This window comes from Mirounga leonina, unplaced genomic scaffold (genome assembly GCF_011800145.1).
Source record: "Mirounga leonina isolate KUSES-001 unplaced genomic scaffold, KU_Mleo_1.0 Mir_165, whole genome shotgun sequence".
NCBI classification, from domain to species: Eukaryota; Metazoa; Chordata; class Mammalia; order Carnivora; family Phocidae; genus Mirounga; species Mirounga leonina.
The window spans coordinates 53,518,877-53,529,907 of record NW_023270415.1 but is presented as its reverse complement, the minus strand read 5'-3'; the positions used below and the strand labels follow the sequence as shown (position 1 = coordinate 53,529,907).

Genomic DNA, 11,031 nt, shown 5'->3' with positions numbered 1-11,031 from the left:
TGTTCTTATAATTGTTTGTATTTCTTTGGTGTTGGCTGTGATCTCTCCTCTTTCATTCATGATTTTGTTGACTTGGGTCATTTCTCTTTTCTTTTTGATTAGTCTGGCCAGGGGTTTATCAATCTTGTTAATTCTTTCAAAGAACCAGCTCCTAGTTTCATTGATCTGTTCTACTGTTCTTTTGGTTTCTATTTCATTGATTTCTGCTCTCATCTTTATTATTTCTCTTCTCCTGCTGGGTTTAGGCTTTATTTTCTGTTTTTTTCTCCAGCTCCTTTAGGTGTAGAGTTAGGTTGTGTATCTGAGACCTTTTTTGTTTCTTGAGAAAGGATTGTATTGCTATATACTTTCCTCTTAGGACTGCCTTTGCTGCATCCCAAAGATTTTGAACAGTTGTGTTTTCATTTTCATTGGTTTCCATGAATTTTTTAAATTCTTCTTTAATTTCCTGGTTGACCCATTCATTCTTTAGTAGGATGCTCTTTAGCCTCCATGTATTTGAGTTCTTTCCAACTTTCCTCTTGTGATTGAGTTCTAGTTTCAAAGCATTGTGGTCTGAAAATATGCAGGGAATGATCCCAATCTTTTGGTACCAGTTGAGACCTGATTTGTGACCTAGGATGTGATCTATTCTGGAGAATGTTCCATGGGCACTAGAGAAGAATGTGTATTCTGTTGCTTTGGGGTGGAATGTTCTGAGTATATCTGTAAAGTCCACATGGTCCAGTGTGTCATTTAAAGTCTTTATTTCCTTGTTGATCTTTTGCTTAGATGATCTGTCCATTTCAGTGAGGGAGGTGTTAAAGTCCCCCACTATTATTGTATTGTTGTCAATGTGTTTCTTTGCTTTTGTTATTAATTGCCTTATGTAATTGGCTGCTCCCATGTTAGGGGCATAGATATTTACAATTGTTAGATCTTCTTGTTGGATAGACCATTTAAGTAGGCTATATTGTCCTTCCTCATCTCTTATTACAGCCTTTCGTTTAAAATCCAATTTGTCTGATATAAGGATTGCCACCCCAGCTTTCTTTTGGTGTCCATTAGCATGGTAAATGGTTTTCCACCCCCTCACTTTCAATCTGGGGGTGTCTTTTGGTCTAAAATGAGTCTCTTGCAGACAGCATATTGATGGGTCTTGTTTTTTTATCCAATCTGATAGCCTGTGTCTTTTGATTGGGGCGTGTAGCTCATTTACATTCAGGGTAACTATTGAAAGATATGAATTTAGTGCCATTGTACTGCCTGTAAGGGGACTGTTACTGTATATTGTCTGTGTTCCTTTCTGGTCTCTGTTGCTTTTAGGCTCTCTTTGCTTAGAGGACCCCTTTCAAGATTTCTTGTAGGGCTGGTTTCGTGTTTGCAAATTCCTTTAGTTTTTGTTTGTCCTGGAAGCTTTTTATCTCTCCTTCTATTTTCAATGATAGCCTAGCTGGATATAGTATTCTTGGCTGCATATTTTTCTCGTTTAATGCTCTGAAGATATCCTGCCAGTCCTTTCTGGCCTGCCAGGTCTCTGTGGATAGGTCTGTTGCCAATCTAATGTTTCTACCATTGTAGGTTACATATCTCTTCTCCCGAGCTGCTTTCAGGATTTTCTCTTTGTCTCTGAGACTCGTAAGTTTTACTATTAGATGTCAAGGTGTTGACCTATTTTTATTGATTTTGAGAGGGGTTCTCTGTGCCTCCTGGATTTTGATGCCTGTTTCCTTCCCCAAATTAGGGAAGTTCTCTGCTATGATTTGCTCCAATATACCTTCTGCCCCTCTCTCTCTTTCTTCTGGGATCCCAATTATTCTAATGTTGTTTTGTCTTATGGTATCGCTTATCTCTTGAATTCTGCCCTCGTGATCCAGTATCTGTTTATCTCTCTTTTTCTCAGCTTCTTTATTTTCCATCATTTGGTCTTCTATATCACTGATTCTCTCTTCTGCCTTATTTATCCTAGCAGTTAGTGCCCCCATTTTTGATGGCACCTCATTAATAGCCTTTTTGATTTTGACTTGGTTAGATTTTAGTTCTTTTATTTCTCCAGAAAGGGTTTCTCTAATAACTTCCATGCTTTTTTCAAACCCAGCTAGTATCTTTAAAATCATCATTCTGAACTCTAGGTCTGACATCGTACTAATGTCCGTATTGAGTAGGTCCCTGGCAGTCGGTACTGCCTCTTGTTCTTTTTGTTGAGGTGATTTTTTCCATCTTGTCATTTTGTCCAGAGGAGAATAGATGAATGAGAGAACAAACTGCTAACAGGGTAACAACATCCCCAGAAAATATACTCTAAACAAATCAGAAAAGACCTGAAACCGGGGGAAAAGAAAGGGCAAGAAAGAAAAAAGAAAAAGAAAAAAAAAGGAAAAAGAAAAAGATAAAAACAAAAAAAACCCAGAATATAATCAAATATGATCAGGCTGGTCCATAGATCAGTGCCACACACTAGATTCTGGGTGTATTTTGGTCTGTTAGAAGAAAGCGCCTCCCAAAATTTTAAAGAAAGAAAAACTTATATATGTACAAAAATAAGGGTTGATACGATGAAGGGATGGAATATGATTGTAAAGATGAAAATTATTAAAAAATTTATAAAAGGAATTGATAAGAAGTTGTTTGAAAAAAGAAAGAAGGGGATTTAAAAAAAAAAAGAAAAAAAAAGAGAGAGAATGTGATCAGGCAGGAGACTAGAACAAAGCCATACACTAGAGATTTAGGGTATGTTTTGATCTGTTAGAAGAAACTATATCTCAAAATTTTAAAGAGAGAACAACTTATATATATATATGCCAAAAATAAGGGTAACTACAATGAAGGGATAGACTATGACTCTAAAAATGAAAAATAAAAATGTTTTTTTAAAAAAGGGATTGATAAGATGTTGGTTGAAAAAGGGAAAAAGAAAAATTCAAAAAAAAAAAGACAGTTAAAAAAAAAAACTAACTTTGAAAGACTAAAGAATCATGGTAAAAAAGCCATGAATTCTATGTGCAGTATTCCCCTAGCGCTGGAGTTCTGCCGTTCTCATTGATCGGTAGACTTGGTCTTGGCTGGCTGCTCTTGCTGATCTCCTGGGGGAGGGGCCTGTTGCCGTGGATCCCAAAAGTCTTTGCTGGAAGCGGAATTGCCCCGCCCTTGCCCAGTCGGGGCTAAATAATCTGCTCGGGTTTGCTCTCGGGAGCTTTTGTTCCCAGCAAGCTTTCCATTTGGCTTTGGAGGATGAGAGTGAAAATGGCGGCCTCCCAATCTCCGCCATGGAGGAGCCAAGAACTCGGGGCCCCACTCCTCAGTGAGCCCCAGAGAAAAGCAGTCAGTCACTACCGTCTCCCCAGTTTCCGGCTGGGCTGCACTCCGAGCTCACCCGGCCTGTGACCGAGCGTTTCTATCTCTGGCACCTGACTCGGTGTGGAGTCTCCAAACCCAGCAGATCCCTGCGGTGTGCTCCCATGCTGCTCCTCCCGGGGGAAGAAGGGGGTCTCCCCGGATCTGCCACTTGTTGGGTCCCTGCTGGAAGAGCAGTGGCCTGACTGTGCCGTGGATCACAGTTTATGGCAACCCCAAGCTGAGAGCCTGCTGCTCGGCTTAATCTCTGCAGCCTGCTTCCCTGCTGATACCTGGGAGCTCTGCTGCAGTCAGGCACCCCCGGTCTTTCTGTGACCCCGAGGGTCCTGAGACCACACTGTCCCGTGAGGGTTCCACCCCCACTTAGCCACTGGAGCCACGTCCCTCAGCGGAGCCGACTTCTATTAGCAATAATCACGCCTCGGATAAACCTCATTGGCTACGATACTGCCACTGCGCAAAGCTAGAGCCGACTTCTAAAAGTTCCAATTTTGTGCTCCACTGCTCTAACACTTGCCAGAAGTGGCCGATGGAGGCCCCCTCCCCCGCCATCTATCCTCCCGAATATCGCCTCGGATTCACTTCTCCGCATGTCCTACCTTCCAGAAAGCGGTCGCTTTTCTGTTCAGAGAGTTGTTGATATTCTTTTCTTCGATCTCCTGTTGAGTTCGTAGGTGTTCAGAGTGGTTTGATCCCTACCTAGCTGAATTCCTGGGACCAGATGAAATCCAGGTCTCCTACTCCTCCCCCATCTTGCTCCGCCCCCCTCTCTGAGTATTTCTTAAAAGAATATAAACTACACAAATATAAATTACATGTGTAAATAAGAATGGAAAAGGTATTATTTTCATATAGATACCAAATTACTAAATGTTGGGTTGCCTCAATGTTGTTTTAGAAGTCCATAAGAATACAGAACAACATAAAGTTAATTATACACATACTAGCATTACCACTTCAAATCTTTACACAGAACATTCCCACACATTCAATAACTTAATCCCACCCAAATTTCTCTCTTCTCATTAGTGTTGTAGAAATACTAGTGTATCATACGTGTTTTATTTCTAGCAGGTATTATCACTAATTAGTTCTTTGAACCTAGGAGCAAAAGAAGTCTACCTTCTTCCCAAGTAATACTAGTCAGCTGCTGGATTTCTTGCCACTGTGAACAATGATTTTCAGACATTTATAATCTTGTACCACTGTAGATAATAGAATTTGAGCACACTCCAGTATATGTTTATTTATTTAAAGTATATCCATATGTTGTACCAGTACACTGTAATAATACACTGAACATTATTCCTAACCATGTCCCTCTTTCATCTAGTCATAGTACAGCACCAGATGGATTCCCCTAAAACATGCCAGATCATGTCACTAGAAACCTCCAATGGTTCCCTACCTCACTTAGAACAAAAGCTAAAATCTTCAAAATAGCCCTGTAGGCCATATACAATCTGGTCCTTACCTCTTGGTCTCCCTCATTGATTCCATTTAAGGCACACTAGCCTCCTTGTTACTCCAATAGCATAAAAGGCATATTTCTGACTCAAGGCCCCAGCATGGAGTGTCAAAGCTAGAGCAGGGTGAGAAGGGCATTCACAAGGGGGTAAGGGAGTAGACTGCAGTGGGGAATCAGAGCTCAAACAGGATGAGAAAGGTGTCCACAAAGAGGGGCCGCCTGCCATGTTGTGCTAGTATCTAAGCAGGATGGGGAAGTCTCCACTTGGTGGGAGAAGAAGCCAGGCACTGGAAGTCAGAGCCTGAGCAGAGTGAGGAGAGCATCCATGTGGACAGGTGGCTTGGCACTGTGAGTTGAACCCAAAGCAGAATGAGGTAAGCATCCTTGCATTGTCACATGGTGTCAGAGCCCAAATAGGGGGATGGAGGAATTTGTGCAGGAGGGGATGGAAATGGAGTTGGGAGATTTTTTGCATACCCAGATTTATCAAATAAACACATAAAGAATATTTTGAACCAGTTTTCTCACTAATGGAAAAGGGAGGTACAAATATGAGTAGGAAGAAAACTAGAGTATGTGTATATATGCATACATGCACACATACACATTTATTTCTTTCTCAATCCATATATATTCTAAAAATCATGAGTCCACAGATACTTACAGTTTCAATCCAATACCACAAGGTTCATTTTACACACACACACACACACACACACACACGCGCGCACACATGCACTGCTAGCTCTGTCCACTGTGAGGGCTGGAACAGAAACATCCCAGTAGTATACTGAGCACTCCCAGGTCCCCATATCTTGGTGTCCAAATACTGTTGTCCAAAAGGATCCAAGATCCTTGAGATCACCTAGTTTCAGCCCTGGGTGAGGGAAAGTGCAAGAGGCACCCTTGCTCCAGAAGGTAAGCAAGTGTTCAAAAAATGAAGGGAACACGTCAAAAGGATTCAAAATCTCATTTAAAGGGGCTCCATGAACAAATCGGGGAGAGGGACAATTTGAGCATCTAAATAAAAATGTTAACAAATTATAACACACTGAATAAAGCAGGAAACTATGAGTCAACAGAGATATAAATTAATAAGTAATTCAATTATTTTGATGAGGAATAAGATATTTATACAGTTTCAAAGTATCACCTGTAAAATATTTATTCATTATAAGAGGGAAACAATAACTTTAAAGTTAAGAAGCCATCACCCTAATCAAAGTGATCAAAGTGAGTGTCATTAGTAATGGGACAAATTGATATCATGTGACAGCTGATAGAATACAATGAGAATATGGAAAATCACAACTAAAACCTCCACATCCAGCATAGGGTAGGTACCAAAAAAATGTTGTTTCTCCCTTCACCTTGTATACTTGATATCCAGAAGAGGAAAACCGGCAAATGAGAGGAAGAAAATGAATTACGAGGACACCAGGAGTCATATGCAGTTCCAAATGGCAGACAGTGGCAGTGCGTGATGGCAAGATTTGGTCTGGTTTTAAACAATACAGTAAGATTCTGGCATAGCTCATCACAATCTCCTGGTCTCATCACATGTTAAAATAAGAATCTGGCAGTGTACTGATATCAACATCATGGTCTCTACAACCATCCTCCAGTGATCAGCTTCAACAGAATTGCCAAGTGACACTTCTAGATAGAAAAGTAAAGCAAAGGAATGTTGCAGAGGACATACTTTAGGATATATTAAACACATCCTATTATATAATTATAGCTGACATTTATTAAGTGTTTGCTTCATGAAGCACTTTACAATAATCTCATGAACTCTTGTCAGTAATTCTAGGAAGTAAATCCTGTGATACCTTCTGGTGGTATTACCAAGCTCTCTCGTGATCCCTTCCTCCTGTCTACCAGGATCACCAGGCTCTAACATATCAGTTATTCTCCATTGCATTCTCCAGGTAGGTAGAGCTGGGTATTCTGAGTCAGCCTAGAAAAACATTTTCCATTGTGAGAAAGGCTGAGGGAGACTCCTGCCCCCTTGTCTCCTCTGAATGACGACTAGGAACCGGCTGCCTGCCCTGCCTGCACTGGGATCCTGCACAGCATTTAAGCATCAGTACTGGAGGCCTTTGGGCCCTGCTTTCTTCCTGCTACTGTCCCAAAGTACCCCCATTCTCTTGCATCATGATTAAATGCTTTAAAAAAAATTTACAGGTGAAAAACTTGAGACCCAGAGAAGTTATATAACTTACCTAAAGCCACACTCCTGGTAAGTGGCTAATTGTGATATAATCCAGCTAATTGTGATTAGATTCATAATCATGAAGCTATATCATTCAGAAAAAAATCAAGTAAAAAGCATTTTGTCATAAAAATGTAGATATCCTAGAATGTAGCTATAAGCTTTGAAACCAGATTATGGTTTACTAAAGACTTGAAAGATTATCAATTTAACTTTAAACCTAGTGCTAAAATTTTCTTGTGTTTGCCTTTTCCAAAAATGATTTCCACCCCAATTTGGCCAGTGCAAGTCATTTTGAAAATCTCCTTGGAGAAGGCTGGAATCAGGGGATAGTTTAAGAGTATTAAGTACACGAGGAAGCAGTACTTCAAGGCTCTAAGAGGAATAGCTGTCCAAAGCGTCTGGTTCAAGCTTGCTTTTTGTCCATCTATTGCCCCACTTAGCTATTTCATCTTCTAGTGACTTGGATGCCCCCAAGAATTTCAGGTATTCCTACACACATACACACACATACGCACACGTGCCCTTGTGCACACACACTCACATCTGGTAACTCAGAAGTTACTACCAAGCATAGAAGTGGGCTTACTTGCCAGATTTTTGGTCAGCATATTTAGAAAAAATACTGATAAGCTCATTTAAAGCTACATATGAATAATGAAATATAATAAACATCAGCCTTAAATAGAAGGCATAATTATAGAGAAACATTTTTGAGTAGTTTTCAAAAAAAAATGTTAAGTTCAAAATAAACTTATAGGTCAGCAATTCCCACTACCTTCAGTGTTCAATTTAATTCAATAGATAGTCACTGCACATCAACATCATTAAACAAAACCACAAAGACTTAAAGGAGGGGAGAGGTTATTCATGTGGAGATGCAGAGAAGAGCATTCCAGGCAGAAACACTGTCAGGTCACAGACCCTAAGGTGGAAGCATACCTAACATGTTTGTGTGTGTGTGTATGTGTGTGTGTAGATAGCTGTAAAATTAATAAAATATTCTTTGGCTTTGGCCTGAGGAGTGAAAAATTAATTACTTTACCTTGTGTGTTGATTTGTGTTTTCCTAATTTAAGTTGAGCCATAAAACTTCAAATCTGGTTATTGGAAATATTTTTGAAACATACATATTGAGCTAATTCTTCTAGAAGAAATAACAAGGGTTTGAGAAGTGAAGGAATACAAGAGAGAGACCAGAGAGCTGGTGCTTCTGTTGTGTGGCCTTCCCACAAACTATAAAGCTTTCATGGCTAGAAGTCAGTCTTTTACATTTCTGTCAATTTTCCAGAAGGGGGCAGCATTTATTCACAGTAGGAAAACCAACAAAAAGTTTTTACTTTAGCCAGTCTTCAAAGCAGTAAAGGCTGGGAAGTTGGATGAAAGAGATATTTAAACTCTTTCTTGAATTTTGTGTCAGTACATAAGAGTGCCAAGAGTAGGAAAGTGGGTGGAAGCCTGGTGTCTACTTTGCTATGTGAGCATTTAGTAAAGAACCAGTCAAATGCCTCTATGAGGAAAAGATCAGTCCTTGTGGACTCACCATTGAATCCCTGATCTGAGTGCAGTTTCCAGCACATAGTAGGTACTTAATAAATGAATGACTGATAAAAAATGGGGAAGGTATGGGTTCCCAGGGCAAGTTTCAAGCATAAGTGTGAAGTAGGCAAATCTATCTTTGGAACTTAAGGGTAACTGTATTAGAAAGCAGGGTTAGGGCTGGGATTAATCTGCTTTTAATATACACAGAGAGATGGACTTTATAACACAAAAAATGAGTCACTAGTACTGGGCCCACCAGGTAGAAAAGGTGATAATTTGGGTCAAGAGGACTTGTTTAGTTCCCCAGAACTCCTACCACCTCCATTCTGTTCTATTGGTCAGTTTATTCTTTCACCAATATCACAGCATCTTGATCCATGTAGCTTTACAATAAGTCTTGAAATTCAGTAGTATCATTAGTCCAACTTTGTTTCTCTCTGTCAATAGCGTGTTGGCTATTCTGGGTCTTTGCCTCTCCATATAAACTTTAAATCGGTTTCTCCACAAAATAACTTTCTGGGTTTTTTATTCAGATTGCTTTGAATCTACAGATCAAGCTAGGAAGAACAGACATCTCAACAATACTGAGTCTTTCTATCAATGAACATGAAGTAACTGTTCATTTATTTAACTATTCTTTGATTTCTCTCATCAGATTTTTGTAGTTTTCCTCATATAAATCTGGTATATACTTCGTTAGACTTGTAACTAAGAATTTAATTGGGGAAGGGGTGATAATACAAATAGTACTGTGTTTTTAATTTCAAATTCCACTTGCTCATTGCTGGCATATAAGAAAGCAACTGGTTTTTGTCGATTAACTTTATATCCTGCAACCTTGCTATAATACCATATTAGTTCCAAGCTTTTTGTTGATTCTTTTGTATTTACTACATGGACAATCATGCTATCTGCAAACAAAGGCATTTTATTTCTTCCTTCTCAGTCTGTATACCTTTTATTTCCTTTTTTTTTTTTTTGTCTGAATGCATTAGCTAGGACTTCTAGTACAATGCTAAAAGGAAGTGGTAAGAGGGGACATCCTTGGCTTTTTCTAATCTCCGTGGGAAATCTTTGAGTTTCTCGCCATTGAATATGAAGTTTGCTGAAGCTTTTTGTAGGTGTTCTTTATCAAGTTGAGGAAATTCTCCTCTATTCCTAGTTTGCTGAGAGTTTTGTGCTTTTTTTATCATAAAAATAATTACAATAATTATGGGTGTTTGATTTTATCAAACGCTTTTTCTGCATCCATTATGATCATTTGATTTTTCTTCTTTCTTTTCATACAATGGATTTGATTTGCTAGTTTGTTTTTAGACAGATTACTAAACTCTCCAATGCATCTATTTTCTCTTTCTCCAAAACTAGAATAATAATCCTTGTCCCAGATATTCCTCTAAAAGCCCTGTGCTTCCAATCTGCAGGGATGGTGAAGGCCCATCAGCTAAAGAATCAAGCTTGATTTTGAATCCAGCTGTGCCACTCTCCCACTACATATACCTGGGCCAGTCATTCACCTGTCTGAGTACATTCACTCACTTAGTTATCATGGAAACACTAAGGACATCCAAAAATGGCATTTAAAAGCAGCTTCTCAAAATTTTGATTAGATTGCTAACTTGCTTTATTTCTGTTGAGATGATTAAATGCACTATTCATGTGAAAGCACTTCTTTTTTCTTTTTGCTGACCTGAAATTGCACTTCCAAACAAAGCATCATCAATCAAGCCTTGTCCTGCATTCTGTTTTCTAGAAAACTTGAGCCATGACATTCATTTTAAGTACTATTATTATTAGAAATGTCATCGCAGCATTTTTTTTCATTCGTTTCCTGTTTTAATTTGTTGACTACTCATCAAGGCTGTCCCTAGGGAACAAATTTTATTCAAGTGAAATCAGGTTAAAAAGGACACCAATTATAGCTCAGAAGAAGAAAATATAACCCAAAAAGGCAATATGAAGAATAAAGGTTTGTCTGTAAGGATGGAATAGCTGCCCCTTCTGTTCCAGTAATGCCTCTGCTTTAGCAACCATCTGACTGGAGCTAAATCTGACCGGAGCTAACACTCTGACTGGAGCAACCATCTGACTGGAGCTAACACTCCCCACTGAATCCTCCATTAAAAGCCTCCTTTAGGAACTGTCCAGTTACTCGATTCCTTGAGGTGGATGCCTGGTTATAAACATACACATACACTGCCCCCCGGCCCCCCGTGTGTTGCCTAGAGCAGTTTCTCCATTTCACATTTCCCAAAGTTTAAGGCCATGGTTCCTCAATTTTCCTCTTTTGTATATCTTTTCATAAAAGAAAGACCTCTTTGTCACAAAATATAGAAATTACATAATTTTACAGTAAATGGTTTTCTTTTCAATTAAATAAATTTGGTCCTAAGAAAAAGTCCCTACATTCTCCTTATTTTTCTCATTTTACCTCATACCAGTGAAATTTTGTCGCACTCCTGTGTTTGGAAACC

The 11,031-nt window shown here is 39.2% G+C and overlaps 1 non-coding gene across 1 annotated transcript; it reads right to left on the bottom strand.

Moving 5' to 3' along the window:
• Positions 1-3,655: 3,655 nt before the first annotated feature.
• On the bottom strand, positions 3,656-3,798 carry LOC118015519. The gene has a single exon (XR_004680663.1). It is a non-coding gene; the product is annotated as a U4 spliceosomal RNA (small nuclear RNA).
• Positions 3,799-11,031: the final 7,233 nt, after the last annotated feature.